At 38.7% G+C, this 17390-nt stretch overlaps 1 long non-coding RNA gene across 1 annotated transcript; it reads left to right on the top strand.

The window, feature by feature from the left end:
* The first annotated feature begins 2362 nt into the window (after window positions 1-2362).
* LOC118232854 lies at window positions 2363-3357 on the top strand. Its single transcript, XR_004766413.1, has 3 exons — window positions 2363-2449; window positions 2809-2988; window positions 3179-3357. It is a non-coding gene; the product is annotated as an uncharacterized LOC118232854 (long non-coding RNA).
* Window positions 3358-17390: the final 14033 nt, after the last annotated feature.

Here is a 17390-nt window from a genome sequence, read left to right as displayed (position 1 = left end):
GGAGAAGACAGGTTCTCCAAAACTCAGAACAAAAATAAAATAAACAATAGCCCAACGGAGCGAGCTGATGCAGACCCAACCTCTAGGCACTACTCAAAAACCTCTGTAGCTCAGAGAGAGAGGACTAACTGCACAACTCGCAGAACTGATCTCCTCCTAACTCTACCCCGTGACAATCCTGACTAAAGGAGTCACGGACGTGCTAAACCAGATACCTCGCTTATATAATTTTCACGAGATTATTAACGCCTATGGGCATAATTCTTGGGCATGAACTTTATATTAGGTGAAATGCACTGTTGTGTTACAAGTACCGGCTTTTGTGTGTAGCTAACACTAAAGCGCTGGCTTTCTGTGAACCCACACCTTAAGTAACGTTAGACAGGTGCCGCAGCTAACGCAATCAACACGCCTGCTAAGCTCTGAACCAATCAGCGCGGAAGGGGTCTGTAGGCAGAGTGAATTTTGCATGCCTACAGACCATTAACCCAAACAAGGTGACAAACTCTAATTAGAGAAGCAGTGGAAAGGAATAGAGCAGAATGCTCAAGCCACCCAAAACCATGACAACATCAATAAACAGTTAAAATGGCATTCCTATCCATCATATCTGTACTATACACTATGCCTGATATTTTTAAACCAAAATTATTTTTTGTGTCCCAGACAAGGTCTGAACTCTTTCTCTCTCTGCTGGTTCAGTGGTGATATAGAACAACTAAATTACCAAAATACACAGTACAGTGTATCGAGAGGGAGAGAGAGAGAGAGAGAGAGAGAGAGAGAGGCGGTAGGAAATATGTGCAGGTGGCCATGTGGGGAGAGAACCAATAATAAATGGAGGAATTAAAGAATCTATGAGGGCAGGCTCTGGCTGGGAACAAATATAAACATGTGCAATGTTAGATTTTGACAAGGTTAGGAAATTCCCTTTGGAATGTTCCCGTTCACATAAATCTCAGCGTTGAAAGAACATGCACATGTACAGGTGTGGTATGATGGTGGCTTTTCATGGGATGACCGATGACCATAACTACTGGCAGAGGTGTATGAGGATAGCTGTGTGGAAGCATTACTTTTTTGATTGACAAGTCATACTTGTCAATCAAATATCAAAGAGGGGAGATTTAAAATGTACAGCTATTATTTACTGTAGTTTGGACAGAACACCAAATATAGAAAGCCACTGAAAGCCACTGAGTGTTCTTTTCTCTGCAGTGCTGTCTTTGTTTCCCTTCTAAGAAAACCCTGCAGTAGAGAGGTATTTTTTCCTCTGGAATGTAAGCGCACCTCTCACACTTCTCATTACACTCAGCATCTTATCTTTATTTTTCCTCCTTTATGCATCACTGGCTATTTACTCTGCTCCTTCACCATCCACCATCGTATTTGGAGTGATCATCTTATTTTAGTGTCCTTTTCAATAAAAACAGAATTATTGTTTTATTTTGTACTTGCCAGTCATCTTTACTTCAAAGTCTTCATGCTAAACTAGCAATTCTAGACCCCAAAGATAATTTACTACTGCCTCACAACAAACATATTTCAGCTTGCACTGGCTTACGTTTTTTTGGTTTTGATTATTTTTATTATAAGGCATTACTTTCCTCACAAGATATGTTCTGGGATGTGGTTCCAGCATATTGATCTGAAGCCTTAAGTCTCTGAAGGCCACAGCAAGGACATGCTTCAGAACCATTTGAGTTGAATTTCATTTACAGTTAATTTTTCAAACCCTCATGCTTGCAACCAGTACTTCATATGTAGCCTTCGAGACAGAGTGACCCCATGTTCACACATTGGAAAAACAAATATATTCTGATTCTAGGAAGTTAACTCCTAAAAGTAAACATATTAATAAGATCAGACACATAGACCACTGTTCTACATTGTACAGCTGCCACGGCTGCCAATGTCATAATTTCCTAATTATTATTATTATTATTATTATTATTATTATTATTATTATTAACAATAATAATAATAGTTGTTTAAATATGTATATAGATTGTGTTATTATTGTTGTTATTATTATAATAACACAATCTATGAAAATATTTAAACAACTATTATTATTAGAATGGTACACTCTTATAAATGGTGTGTTTTTTTAGTTCAATGAAGTTGTTATCATTTGTTTTTTGACACAAGTACATGCAGTTAAATCTTCCAAGTATCGTGGGAGATCTGTCATGGGTTTGGGGTGCAGTTCCGTTTTTGGCCTCCCGGCCTGATTATTACCCCACTGGATTCACCTGTTTCCATTTATTCCTCCTTATGCCTTGATTCCGGCCACCTGCGCCGTACAAGGCTATTTAAGACGCTGTCTGAGTTTCAGTCCTTGCTTCAGTGTCAACTTACGTTCTCATTGAGCTGGTAAGGTAGTTCAGCATCTGTTTAATAAACTTCCTGTTCGCTCACTTCTCTAGAAGCGTTTCCCCGTTCAAAGGTTTGTATTTCGGTTTGTGTTTCTGGGCTTCGTGCCGGCAGAGCGTTAGGGCTTTACCTTTTCGTTTTCCTAAGCTGCATTTTAGGTTCTTGGATATCTCTGTTCGACCCCAAGTTTTCCTTTTTTTTTTTTTTTTTTTTTTTTTTTTTTTGGGTCTGAGCTGCGACTCGGTTACGTTGGGTTTCCCTGGTTTCTATCCCAACTATTTTCGTTCCTGAGCAGTGCTCAGTGTTTTTCTTTTTGTTTCTCGCCCTTGTTTTTACAGGGTTGTTTTCAGTTTGGCTGTTTTTAAGGCTTGACAGGGAGTTTGCGTTTTCACTCCTGTCAGTCTTATTTTTTCCCTTCCTTGTTTCCTCTAGCCTCAGTGGCTCATCGCCTTGGTGATAAGCTTCGAGTCCCTGTACAGTTGTGTGTGGTCCTCTGACACTCCCCCAACCCCTCACAAGATCACACAATGTACTGCTTCAAGATGGCTTCAAAATGACAATCCTTTAAGAACAAAATGCTAAGGACTTAACTGAATTAAAAAACACACATTTGTAAGTGTACATTCAAAAATAAATGATAGCTGCAACAATTTTGTAAAAAAATTTATAAATGTGAATTATTTATTTGTTCAGGTATTTTTATTATTGCTATCATACAAAGATTCCAGAGTTATCATCAGTGGAATATGCAGTGGTGAAAATATGCAACATTTCCAATTTTGATCCATCTGTCTGTTTACAGATTTGACTCCTTTAGGGCTCTCAAACGGTATCCTTGGGTGATGCAATTCATATTACCTGCACAGAGGAAAGTAAGAACGCAACAAGGTGAATTTCAAAGCTCCATATCTCAGCAACCTGTCCTTGAGGGAAGTAGAGCTTGTATGGGCTCAGTTATGTTATGATACTTTGATCAGTTTTATAACTTTGTTTCTTAGGTCATCTTTGCCAGAAAAAATGTTTTAAAGGACAAAAACAGTCAGTCAGCAATCAGTCAGCCATTGCAATGTGACTTCTGTTTAATAAAATGTCTTCAGCTCAGTCTTTTTCAGTTAACTGGTATAAATAAACAATACTATACTTATGTTACAATTACATTCCTATCATTTAGCAGACACTCTTATCCAATGCAACAAAAAGGAGAACAGAACATCAGTGTGACTCAGGAATAAAAAATATAAAAATAAAAAAATTGGTTTTTCAAGCTGGGTGGTGCCAGGGTATTTGTGGCCTGTTGGCCAATGGCCAATGTGTCACCACCAATGCTAAAAATCAAACCTATCCCCTTGCCTTTGCTGAAGAAACAGACTGATCTGCCGTTCTGAATTATTGCCTGATCCTTCTTCTCTGAAACCCTGAATGTGATGCATCTACCCTACTCAAATTTACTCTCCCAGAATACTCTTCTTTTACACTTTCCAGTCTGGCTTCAGGGCCCGTCACTCGGCTGAGACTCCTTCCCATCAGTGAAGCAGTTTCACTCAACTAGAGTTTCTCGTTGTTAATCGCCTGCTTCTCCTCAGCAGCACTGGGGACCTTGGGCATGGCTCTTAAATGGGTTGCATTCTACACATATGGATGCTGGTTACTGCCCAGACGATCTTACAATGGATGTCTTCTCAAGACTATGTACTTGGCTGTCATCCTTTTCTCCTTTTAGAATGTATCTGTTTCTGCCATTTCTATGAATTGTCTGACGTTCTCTGACTGAGATCCTGTAGATTCCCATAATTCCTCCCCACACCATGACATCACACATGTCAAGTTTACAAGTAAGCTCCCATCAATCCCTCTGCAAAAAAAAAAAAGTGCACACATGGAAGCAAAAGGGCTTGTTGAGGTTTGTAAAAAAAAAAAAAAAAGATCAAAATTTCAGCCTTATTTCTTTTCACTGGCAACAAGGAAATCCACAGAGGGACCGTAGCGGTGGGGGAGTCCAGATGACAACATTCTTGGGAGTCAGTGCAGAAGCTGAATGACTCATGGGGAAGAAAATTGAAAGGGCTATTAGGGAATGAGCTATAGAACAACAGGGAGTAAAGTGACAACGGTATGAATTGGGGATTACAAAGTGGCCCCACCAGGAATAATCTATGGCTGCATAGCTACTAGGACAGGGATTAGGAGCTCATGCAGTCATGGGGGGGAGACACCGTACCAGCCTATCAAGAGCCAGCGCATGTAAAGTGGGGTCACAACTGATTGACAGGTGACCGTAAGGAAAGGATGCCACTCCACAATACTCTATGGCTACAGGCTTATCCCGCCATGTCTTCATACTGTAACTGATTATAAGCCTGAGCATAAAGGTGCGTTTTTAATTGATTTAAGTATGGAGACTGTGCTTGACTCCCTTAAGTTTTGTAAGGGTGTTCCACAGTAGTGAGGCTCTGTAGGAGAGCACTCTACCACCCTTCAGGTTTTTAGATATTTGTGGAACAAGTAGCCTGAGTCTTGAGAACGGAGTGACCTTGTGGGCTTACAAGGTGATTGAGAAAGACATTTAAATCCTGAGAGGATCTTTGTCGTGTAAAATTAATACTTTCCTGTACAAATAAGCATGGTTCTGGGGGAGACAGGTACTGCAACACATAACAAATGTAACAGCACTGTCTTTTTTGATTAAGGCATTGATTTTTGCTCATGTATTTACATCTATTGGCTGCACATTGAATCCATTCCTCAGCATAACCCCGTTCTGTACATCTATTGGTCTTGTTCCCAGTCTGCTTATAGTAGCAGTCATCGGAACCACAAATCCTACAGATTTATTGACAGGAAGACCCTTTGGTAAGATGGATAATGTTAAAATTTTACCCATGTTGAACATTTTCGTTATCAGGTGGCTTCCTATATAGATTGTTGACAGTGTCATTCTCTGTAATGATCATGATCCCAAAAAGTTAATGCGAGAAAGATAAGGATGGATTATAAAACATAAATCGCCATTACTCACATTCAGGAGTCAGTGGAATTCAGCCAAGTCTCTTTCAGTATCCACCCAGATAATGAAGTTATATGTTATGATACAAGTGGTTATGCTGGAGATTAAAGACATATCAGTCTTCAAAAGACCAGCAAGCAAGCTATCAAAGACATCATGGTGCTGCCCATAGCTGTGCCCTTTACCTGTTGGAAAATAAAACATCTTTGTACATAAAGATATTTTGTCAACATGAGTTTTTGCAAATTCTTTAATATAGCACATTTTAAGCCTGGTGTCAGAATAAAGATTGGAAGTGCTAAATTGCCTCAAGTCTGCCATCATTCAGTTTATTTATAAATGTATTTATATATTTTATAAATTTTCAACGTACTGCCATCTTGTGTGCTGCTGGCTGTAAAATGATGGATGACATAAAGTTGACGAACTATGAAGATATGGCCAGGTGGTTCAACAAAGTTCTCAAAAAATAAAAAAAGTGCTTAAAAGCACAGCATATCTGCATCTTGATTATTTGTTTAAGGGGAAATATTCAGGTGAATATGATTTTTTTAAATAAAACATCTGTCTCCCTTAGTCTGTCATGGATATTATTGCATCAGTTGTGCTCAGAAAGTTCTGGGTCTTCTGGGTTCTACGCCAGGGGTAGGGGTAGATGGCTTTGTCTGTTTGTGATAAGATCCTGAAAGTCTAAGTCCTTGCCATTTTGTTTTATTGCTATATTTAAATTGTGTGTTCTTCCATCAAATTATCAAAATTAATATGTTAATGACACCACTACTTTGTATAAAGCAAAGAAGAAAAACACAAAATAATTAGAAGTGTATTAGTCCTCTGAGAAATCTGCCTTACTTCATAGACAGAAATTGATCACCATTGAAAAACATGTTCTACCTCACTAACCATATCATACCTTAACATCTGGCTCATGAGACAGAAACTAATTTCACTGTAAATCAAGAAGTGATTCCATTTCAACATTAGTCATACCTGAAATAATGCTTATATATCAAGAAGCTACACGATACAGAATATACATTTGGGAGCCAAGTGCATAAAACTGAGATAAATATGACACATCTAAGTAATCACTGGGGGAGCAAGAAATCTTTTTTTTAACATCTGTTCCAATAATTGCAAAAGTTAGACTGTAAGATAATTTAAGTTTGAAATGAATAAACTTGTAACTATATAATTAACTGAGAATCTTCATATTATAAGAGTGGTATTTTACAATGGGAAGCCACATAACGGAGTCGACCACAAACACCAGGCAGGAGATGACAGCAGGGGTTTATGAGGAAGGTTGTATAGGTGAGCAGGAGAAGCTGTTGCTCTATATACAGTGGCATACAAAAGTTTGGGCATCCCTGGTCAAATTGCAAATAGTTTGTTGAATATCTGAGTGAAGTCAACACAACTCTGCAGGGTACAAACTTAAACATTATTGTCAAATGTCATGTACAATTACTATGTATTTCAGAATGTAATAGTTTAAAAGAAGTAAAATGGTACATGGTGGCAATGTGCAAATGTTTAGGCGCCATTCCAGTTGATACATTTAATACAGTCTCAAAATTTGATTGACTCATTAGGCCTCAAATTGACCCAGGTGAAGATAACCCCAGAGCTTAATAAATACCCTTTTAGCTGCTCAGGGTGTTGTGCTAACTCAACAACCATGGCCTCCTCTTAGCATATGATAACTGATAAAGACAATTTACTCAGGCAAAGCAGAGGAAAGCTACAAGAAGGTATATAAATGCTTCCAGCTTGGAACTCCCACTGTCTGTAACTTAATTAAGAAAGAGAAGTTAAGGGGAGCTGTAAAGCTGGAAGACCAAGAATCTCAGAAGTATGCAACATATGGGACACTGTCTGAAGTATGCAATGCAACACTTAGATAAGCCTTTTGAAACAGAAACCTTTTGAAACAAAGTGCCATGGACTAATGAAACAAAAATGGAACTCTTTGGCCACAAAAAACAAAACAAAAAAAAACAAAAAACAGAGGCAGAATTTGAAGATAAGAACACCTTGGCTTGCCATTTGCCTCACCAGCCACTGTGGCTAGTGGTTTTCCAAAGTCACTAGCCACTCAGCATTGTTGTATACTTTTTAGAAATCTGAGGCAATTTTGTCATGGGAACATACCTGCAGTTTCAAGAATTTTAATACTTTTATTGTGTTTATGTATGTTACAAGATGCATTGGAAGGCAAAAAAACAAGCATGTTTTTCTTTAATTTATTAAATATTGAAGACACTGCACTGATAAATAAATAAATAAACACATATCCTAACACAAAATACTTTTTCCCAATTGCAGCTGACCACATCAAGCCAAACAAAAACCCTTCTCCCTGGGAAATCTCCACCTACAAACTACTTAAGGCCTTTTTTATCGCTCTCCACTCTGCCTGATTACTGATTTCAAACAGGTGCACCCCATTACCCTAAGTACCCCACCCCACTTTACTTTCCACAGGCAGTTCATAGTTCACTCCGACGTTATCACACATTGTCATCTAAAAGCCTTTTTATAATCATTTTCATTAACCTTACGCCCTCAAGTCACAACAATCCAGTGCCAACTTTTTTTCTGTTTTTTTCAAGCAATGGCAGATTTTTAAGCCACATATTTGGTAAAAAATAAATGAATAAATAAAATAAAAAAACTCAACAGTGGAGAAATGCTTAGTTTTAATGATGGCAGATTTATTTGATATTTCAGGCCCCAACCTGCCAAAAGATGTGCCATGGGCATTCTAGCATTACATATTACATACAATTCACACATTTCTGGGATAATTAATCAGCACCACTAATGAAGAAAAAAAAGGTACACCACATCTTAGTTAATTCATTTCATTGCATTAATGTAGAAGACATTACTATCCAGACTGACTTACAGTGAGCTTGCTGACAACATTCCAAAACCAACAAGCATATACAACTGGCAAAATAAAGGTAACACCTACCACAGTATCCCCCCTCTGCAAAGTTCTTGACAGATAGTTAATGATGAAACTGCCAGCTCATACCATAAATTGACATTTGCCATCAACTGATTCAGAGCTGCTGACCTGTTTTGCCTTGCCTCCAAATAATACACAGACATGACGGTGGAGAAGTATCGACAACAGTTGCCCCTAGTTGACAGTGCCTTTCCCTCAGACGTCAATGCTAATATCATCTTAGCCACTGTTCTCGTGAAACAACAACACGTTCAGCATTCTTAAGCCGCGTTTTGACCCCAGGAACTAGGGTCTAAATTAAGTTCCGGGGACTTTATTTTACCCCCAAAAAAATCCCTGCTTGGGGGGTAGTACTTTCCAAAAGTACCGGAACCTTTGGGGTGGGGTGCAAGCGCGGAAAATTTCTGATTGGTCGACTACTTGCAGTGTTTTATTTCAACCGCTATTTTTAAATATCTGCAGCCGCAAACAGATTTATTTTCATAACTTGTAATCAAACTTGTATGTTATGCGACGCAGTAGCCTACTTTCGGTTATAGCCTGCCGACGTCTTGGAATTATAACGTGTGCTCTTCTGTTCTTTTCTTGCTTTAATATTTGTTTTATAAAATGCTAAGCATTCGTGCTGGGACAGCATATTACGTACCAAAACATTCAAACGGTTTAATTCGGTTGCTGAATATTTTCTTCCGGATTTTCTTTGTTAGACCGTTGTAATTGACTCAAAACGTTTGATACAGTTATGTGAGGTATGCGGTAGTTCTGCGTAATTTACATTGGTGATACAGTAAAAGCAAACTGGAAATCACCTTCTGCACTTTTTGTCAGGGTAAAATAACAGGTTAATTCTAGTAATCGTCCCATTTGCTTTTTCAGACTGCCGTAATTTAAATTTTTTACCATTCTTCAATTCCACAAAAAGACCAGGAAGACTATGGACTAATTTATGGTGCATGGTTCGCATCTGGAGGGCACACTTCGCTGCTCGACTAGTTACAATCTGACTATTGGCCTGTTATATCCTATTTGTTGCAAAACAACGGTCCAAGTTCAACTACCAACGACAGTTTTGCTTGACAATGGTAAAATATGCCCAAACGGCTGCGGAAGAATATTTCAATTTCAGGTGATTAAATTGATAAAAATCAATAAATACAAAAGTAACCATATATAGTCATTGTTGGTAACCCGTTGTATATAAGTGGAATAAACCCCTCCGGGCTGTCCCGGTTATTAGAAAATAATGTAGGCTACTTCGGTGGTAGTATGGGGTTACAGAAGAAATCATAGGACAGATGGACCGACGACAACGTCGCTTTTTCATACGTCAGTGGGCTAATTTGCCTAATCTTTGCGGGACTTTAGACCGCAGTGGAAACGCAGACAACAATGAGCTGAAGGAACCTTTTAGTTCCTTGAAAAGTAGTTCCTGGGACTAAAAGTTCCGGGTACTTTTGGTGGAAATGTGGCTTTAGTCACTGAAGTTTCTGCCAAACATGGTCCAACAACCACCCATCTTTCAAAGTCACAAAGAACAAATTTGGTTGCAGAAAATTTACGTTGATGGGGTGGTAAATTTAGCAGGTTGTTTACTTAGAATGGGCAGGCAAAGTAACACAGGCATAGTTTATTCATTTTAATGTGGCCGCCACAATGTAGACATGTTTTGTGCATATATAGTGCTGTGAAAAAGTATTTGCCCATTCATGATTTCCTCTATCATTGCATTTTTGTCACACTGAATGGTTTAAGATCTTTAGACAAAATGTAATATTAGACAAAGGGAACCTGAATAAATGCAAAACACATTTTTACAAAATGATTTCATTTATTTAATGATACAAGTCATCAAACACCCATATCACCAATGTGAAAAAGTCATTGCCCTCTTAAACTTAACTGCATGCAACACCTTTAACATCAATAGCCAGAACCAAATGCTTCATATAATTTGATATCAATCTTTCACATCACTGTGGAATTTTAGCCTAATGTTCTCTGCAGAACTGCTTGAATTCAGATATATCGGTAGATTTGAGGATGAACTGCTCATTTCAGGTCGACCGGGCATTCTCTTTTATGGTAGACTATAATTCATGGTTCCTTCAATAATGGCAAGTTCTCCTGGTCCAGAGGCATCAAAACATCCCAACACCATCACAATACCATCACGATGTTTGACTGCTGGTATGATGCTCTTATTGTGAATGGTGCTGGAGTCGCATATTCATTTTACATTAATAGTGTGTGTTTTTCTGTTGCACAACACATTCTTTCAGATGGGGGGATCAACTGAACATGTGTCTCATCAATTTCTCCTAGTGCATTTGGGAATGCCACTATATCATATAATCCCTGTTTAATTTCATTGACAGCATCTTGGTTATTTGTGAAGCCTATATGATTCTGTATTGTTCACAAGAGTGAATTCAGCACTTGTGGAAGTGCAGGTGATAATGCTGACTGTGACAAGCCATCATGTGAACCGGAGGCCAAGAAATAAAAAGTGGCCAGAAATTTTGGTGCTGCAGGGATTGCACATCTCTTCCTGGTTTTTGGTTCCAGATGATTTTTTATTTCCTCAAGCAAATCAAATTTATTATAAATTAGCAGTTTATAAGTTGAGAATGTTTTCTTCTGACAGTGCATAAACGTATACGCACTGAAACCCTCTCCTTCCTAACATGAAGTCAGTTGCCGCTGATGGCTTCTCTTATCCAGAACTATTGCACAGTTAAGGCATGCTTTTTCACATGCATTAAATTGCATGTGCAGTCACCAATGACTTAATTACCACCAGCCTTGGTAAATTGTATTCAGTGGTTTATTTCCAAAATTTCCTCCCAATGTTTTACGCACAGAAAGGGAAACTCCTATAAATGATAGCTCATCATTTTCCTCTTATCATATGCATATGCCCACTGCACCTGTATAGTAAATCTCAACTGAGGGTTAGCGCTGGGACAAACTGTTTCTAGATCTGCACCCTTATTCTTCAAGACATGGTAGCCAGAAAAATAGACAACTAGGTCTGCCCAGCATTTTATACAAAAGCCTGAGCCTCAAATTGCTCAATTAACCCAGAAACCACACTTGCATGGAAGCATCTGATTTTGTTATATTTTGTATCCCTTGTTTATTCAAGAGTTTCTTTTATTTTTACAGTTGCCTATGACATTATTGAACACAAGCAAATTAACTATGCTAAGAACGGTAACCCCTAGAATCATAGACACCCATTTTAATATGTTGTCATTCAACTCTACAACTCCTGAACACACCCCCGAGTCACCTGCTACAGTGCTCATTAGGGAAAAAGACCTACAGTACAGGTGTGCATGGATGCATGTAAATGCTACCTGGGAGCAGTTAAGTCTTTTGCATTATTTGGCTGAGTTGTGATTTACAAGCTGCTGTTATCTGTATGATTGCCTGCAAACTGATGACTATGGAGCAAGCGTAGGGTGGCTGGAACTTTGTTTCACTTATCATGTCTGGGTGTGCATTATTGTTATTTAAGAACAAAACTGTGCACCTTGGTCTGACTGTTTTTATAGTGCTAGTTCAAAACGGCTCAATTTTCAGTACCTGGATGCCGGGTGTAGACCTCACAGTTCTGACTGTGATCTCTATTTCGGTGTCTTGACACAAATCTATTTGATTTGTCTGGTCTTTTACATCACTCATATTACTTCAGGTGGTGTGCATTATAGACTTGCTTTCCCCCTCTCTCCACTCCACAATCTCTCCCTCAGCCACTCCAATTTGGAGACGAGGCTTGGCATTGGGATGGTCACATGGCTCTCCCAGGGACGCAGACAATGCAATAGTGAAGGGTTTAGTTTCAATTATTGTTTAAATAAAATTGATGCGCTCTTTTCACTAGAACAATTTTGTACTTTGATAAATCCAGGTCTTAAGTGATTAGATGTAAACGAAAAGGGGAGGAGGCTAAATACAGAACAATGTGGTACACCTGCATGGGTGCAAGATAATCTGTGAAACCCCAGGAGACCCTAAATGACGATCCCCGGATTTAGGATTCAATCAATTTTATAGCTGTGCTTAAGATCCTGAGTGTAGTGAGGGTGGAGTGGGGAGCTGGTACTCTACAGTGTCAAAAGCAGAACGGTCCAGTAGAATTTGGACAGAGAGTGAAGATGGTTTAGCTGACAGAACTACTTCAGTGATGGAGAGGATGGAAGGAGGTTCTTACCTCTGGGAAGGAACTGACTATGATATATTGCTCGCCATGGGACCGGGTGGTCTGTAAATAACAACAATTTACATTCTAGACAGGTTAGTGATGAAAACAGGTTGAAAATCAATTGCGGAAATGGGGAGATGAGAGCAAAGAATTTCCGAGACTTTCTCCACTGCGCTGGAGAAAGATGTGGCAGTGGAAAGAGCTGCAGGGGTTGAAGTATTATCTGGGGTTATCCAGGTGTTTGCTAGGACAAGGAATTAGAGGGAAAGCAGGGAAGCATAAGCCTTGATGAAGTCAGCCTTGATGGTAAACTGACAGTTCCATAGACCCCCTACAATGATGGATTTTCATTGATCACTGGAGGACATATGTGGGCTGCATCCCTTTTGTCTTCTCTTGTCTTCTAATTAATCCCCAGTAGGGAATCCCAAGCCTCCGCTTCTCATAATGCACTGCAAAAAATAACATAAGTACTGTATATTATTGGATCAGCTAAGGGGTAGTATGGGGGAAATTGAATTTTTGATAATAATTCTCCATGGTTCTCCATAGTTCTTCTACAATTCTCTGGAAAGCAGGAAAACATCTATATGTTGAAAGGTGCCTGAGAGCTTTGCCATTCAGAGTAACAAACTAGTTTTCCATACAATCAAGAGTTTAGCCGGTATTTGGTTCTGATGTGTTGAATGATTAAGAATTTCAACTTTTTAGCAGGTTGGTTAAATTGGTTAGCTGTAGTTGCCTGACTCTTTTTCCAAAAATGTGCCTGAAACATTTCCCCTGCCTTACATTTATTTCCACTACAAACAAGTTTCTCCCCTCATATAGAGCATTAAGACTAGAAAAGCCAAGGTTCCATACTACCTTAAATAGCTAGGGAACGGTCAATTTGACTATGACATAAATAGTGTAAAACATTGCATTTAAATTATTAGTAGGCAGATGATAGCTTACCTTCGTGCAAATGTAGCTGCCTGTATCTGTCTGCGGTATTGCCTGCATGTGTTCAAGTTTTATCCACAACAGACACTTTCCCAAGCTAGGGGAATGGAATAAAAATTACCCCCTCCCCTCCAAACATTCAGGATAACGCGTGGAAGTTCTGCAAATTACCCAACAGCAGCTTTTAACCACCTACAGAAGCTTTGTAACTTGTAGCTAGCTAACTAACTAATGTTTTTTCCCCTATCAGCTATACTGCTTTCGAGCCACCAGTAAGAATGAATGACATATGTGGCTGACACCTCGAAAACAATACTGTGTGAACAGCAGGGATCCAAAAAGCATATGTCCACATGTCATGAGGCCTCTCAGTGGATGGCTGCACAAGACCCAGGTTTGAGGATCACTGCTCAAGTGAAACAAGCTTGATTTGCATTGTGAGTGCTATTCCCATCTCTATACAGACTGAATTCAGGCAACTAGTGATATATGCGTCTTAATAGTGCCATACAATTGGAATTCAGTTTTCCTGCAAAATAATATCAACATCAACAATTTACAGAACAATGCAAAACTTGTACTTAAGTGTACAAATTATTGTACTCAAAGCATGGAAGCTGGTCTGCCTGCAGTCTCTAGTGTGCTCTAATTTTTCCCCTTTGTCCTGAGCTGCATCCTCCCCCCATCACTGAAAACTTCAGATTGAACTACAGAAGTGAAATTGCTACTCTTTATACCAACAAAGTAAAGGAAACGGAAGACCACAGGCCACTTAAGGTATCACTGAAACATCCAGTCTACATACTGGAGTGCAAACAGCAGAGTTGTTTCTCTGTATAGCATATGATAACAGAAACACAATATTCATAATGCCCGCACTACATGTATGCTATGGTATGCTTGTAAATATCTGCCCAATTACCACATATGCATATTTATTGGTTCGATAAGCATTTTCCCCATATGGAGCAATATGGCAGTTGAAGCATTCCTCTGCAAACATAAAGATTTTCTCTGCTGAGATAATCCACTTTTTTCAGGACCTCTTCCAGAAATGAACAGCACAGAATTGGGTTAATTTGACATTCTATCTAGTAAGAAATACAATACACTAATTGAAAAATAGAGCTTAGCTGCACTATGTACCAACACATTAACTACTTCAAATAGGAATGCTGCTGCAATCAAGCTGTAGAGTCAACTGACACACATGTTCACAGTTTACCAGAAACAAAATCTAGTTATTATCTGATTCTCAGTTAAGTTCACATAAAATTTAATGGCCCCTAAAATAGGAGACTATGTATTAAAAGGGCTGCAATTCCAATAGGGTTCACCAGATATGGATTAAAATGCCCTCAAATGAAAGTTTACTCTATAACCTCATGTTCATTGTTTCATTTTAATTTCAATGCGGAGTCTCTGTGGGCCCCCCTTAAAATTGTAGACCACAGCAAGGTCCACAGTTCAAGTCCAGGCCTTTTGAGTCCCCCCTTCCTTTCTGTCTTGGGGCCCTTGGTAATCTGTTTGCTATTCCCCCTAACATGCAGAGCCAAAACAACCGAAATTTTGTCACTGCCAAAATACTTACCGACTGCTCTTTCTTTAGTTTTTGAAAAGCTATTTGTGTTACTATATAGTATTAACGGCGTGTGTGTGTGCCCACTTAATGAGTAGCACTGGCTCCAGCCTGCTACAATACCATAAAGGCATAAGCCTCCCCTCCATATGAGGAAGTGTACTATCATTACTTGGAGTTCTTGGCTTTTATTTTCAGTGAAGCAATTGAGCTATGGCATAGGATGAAGGGTGTTGGGCAAAGGTCTATTCCCTTATCCAAGGACCAGGCTGACACAATGAGATACATAAGATAGGTTTATTCCAGCAGGACAAGTGCAGCACACTCCCACTAAAAAGTTCAGTACTGCACTAAAATTCAGGGACACACATAACATAATATATATGGTCTATATACTCTTTTGCAAGACATCTATCGGATACTACTTCTTAATACATTAATAATTATAAGGTGGTGTAACTTCATTTGTAATTTGAGCAGAGATTGCATTTCCTTTGGCTGGTTTAAAACATTTATCCTTTTATGGTAAATACACAGCATATGAGGACAGAGATTCGGGAGGCAGTCAGTCCAGGTCCTGCTATCTTGTCACACCAAGCACATGATATCATCAACCTTATATACAACCCTGTATACAACTTCCTGGAACACACACAGAACAACAAATTGTATTTTCCTACCTAAGAATCACATTAGAAAAATTCAATATGACAGTAGTCAATTTGATTCCAAATCAAGGAGAAACATTAATGTACCACTGACATTAAAATTACATGAGGCAGAAATAGCATCATCATCCCAATACTGAAATTACAGATGAAGATATATTCATCAGAGGTTGACAAATCACATTTGACAATTGTAAACACTTTAAATCGAATATCAACAAATATTCTATTTATTGTGTAAAATTACCAGTATGTTGATCTCCACTGGGCATATAGCCACTGGGATAGAGATCTACTTCAATGGAAAGGAAAAACTGCACTTTTCAAATAGATTGTGTGTGGCATGTGTCCCAGAAGCAAGGGAACCCTGGCATATATTTATAGGCTGCTTCAGAATGTTCCAGCCTGAATCTGTTTGCACATATAGGGCCAGCTGTATTAAGCATTTACTTGGGGTCAAAATGCATGCAAATCTGTCATCCCAAACAAAGCACCAATCCATATTTGCCTGTGTTTACTGAACATATAATGTGATAAAATGCAGTTCACACATCAGGCTTAAGGCATGTAATGGGAGTTAAGATGTACGAGTACACAAAAAGGTGAGTATACACATAAATGCATAATACACATTAACAAAAAAACAGTGTGTGGGATCTAAAACTACCAAATAAACAGGATGATATAAAAGATGTCCTAAAGCTGCACAGTCACACCCCCAGTGCTGTCTGTTCTCTAATATCCTTTTGTTATTCGGCTTTGTCCTCCATAATACCATTTGTAGGTAGCAATGGTTCATCAGGTGCACAGCAATGTGTCAAGCCAACTTCCACACTGATATTCCTGGTGTCAGTGTTGCTATTGCTGATTGCTGCCACTTGTGGAATTATCTTTTTTTTGCAATGAATCTCTTTGTTATGCTCTCATCAAGTTCCTCCACGTGGACCTATCGATGATAATATTATAGAATGACAAACATAAATAATATTATTTTCCCATATATTTATCTTTACCGAGGGTTTTACAAAGGGTGGCTTAGTAAAACACACGTTGCTTAAGTAACAGTTTAGGGACTAATTTCTAATGTTTTGTTGCACAATGACGCACAGTCTGTACCCTGTACATTATATGTATACAGTACGCATGTGTACAGTAAATGGACTGGATGGGGACTGATTTAGAGAAACAGTGTTGATCAATAAAACTATGAAAACAGTATTATGAGAAACAGCCACGGTGGCATTTTTGAGATAAGTAAGTTAAAGTAAGTATACAGTAAGTAAGTAAGCAAGAAAAAGTTAAAGAGTGAGGGGGGACTGGTGCTCTCTGTTAACTGAACTGAGGCAGGTTGTACCTATACACCAGTCATCTAGCTTACTGGAAAAATGCAAACCAAACCAGCAGACAGTTAAGGGGCAGGCCTCAAGGAACATCGCAGCATCAAAGCACATGCAATCTCTCCACAATCCAACAAAGTAGGTTCAATAATCCAGGGTCAGCTTTCAAAAAACAAAGACACAAGCTCAAAACCTTTTTTTTTAAATTTATTTATTTATTTTTTTAAATAAAAGTGACTCTTCCTTCTGGTGTTTCTCAGGAAGGCTGGATACAATTCTAAAAATGCTAAATAAAATATT

This window comes from Anguilla anguilla, chromosome 8, assembly GCF_013347855.1.
Source record: "Anguilla anguilla isolate fAngAng1 chromosome 8, fAngAng1.pri, whole genome shotgun sequence".
NCBI classification, from domain to species: Eukaryota; Metazoa; Chordata; class Actinopteri; order Anguilliformes; family Anguillidae; genus Anguilla; species Anguilla anguilla.
This window is presented reverse-complemented; position numbering and strand designations above follow the sequence as displayed.